Raw genomic sequence first — 221 nt, 5'->3', positions numbered from 1 at the left:
TGTAGCTGTCTTCAGACGCACCAGAAGAGGGCGTCAGATCTCATTATGGGTGGTTGTGAGCCACCATGTGGTTGCTGGGATTTGAACTCAGGACCTTCCGAAGAGCAGTCGGTGCTCTTCCCCACTGAGCTATCTCACCAGCCCCCTTGTTTTGTTTTTGAGACAGGGTTTCTCTGTATAGCCCTGGCTGTCCTGAAACTCACTCTGTAGACCAGGCTGGC

The sequence above is a fragment of the Mastomys coucha genome, unplaced genomic scaffold, assembly GCF_008632895.1.
Source record: "Mastomys coucha isolate ucsf_1 unplaced genomic scaffold, UCSF_Mcou_1 pScaffold22, whole genome shotgun sequence".
Classification (NCBI taxonomy): domain Eukaryota; kingdom Metazoa; phylum Chordata; class Mammalia; order Rodentia; family Muridae; genus Mastomys; species Mastomys coucha.
The sequence above is the reverse complement of the archived record's forward strand: the minus strand, read 5'-3'. Positions refer to the sequence as shown.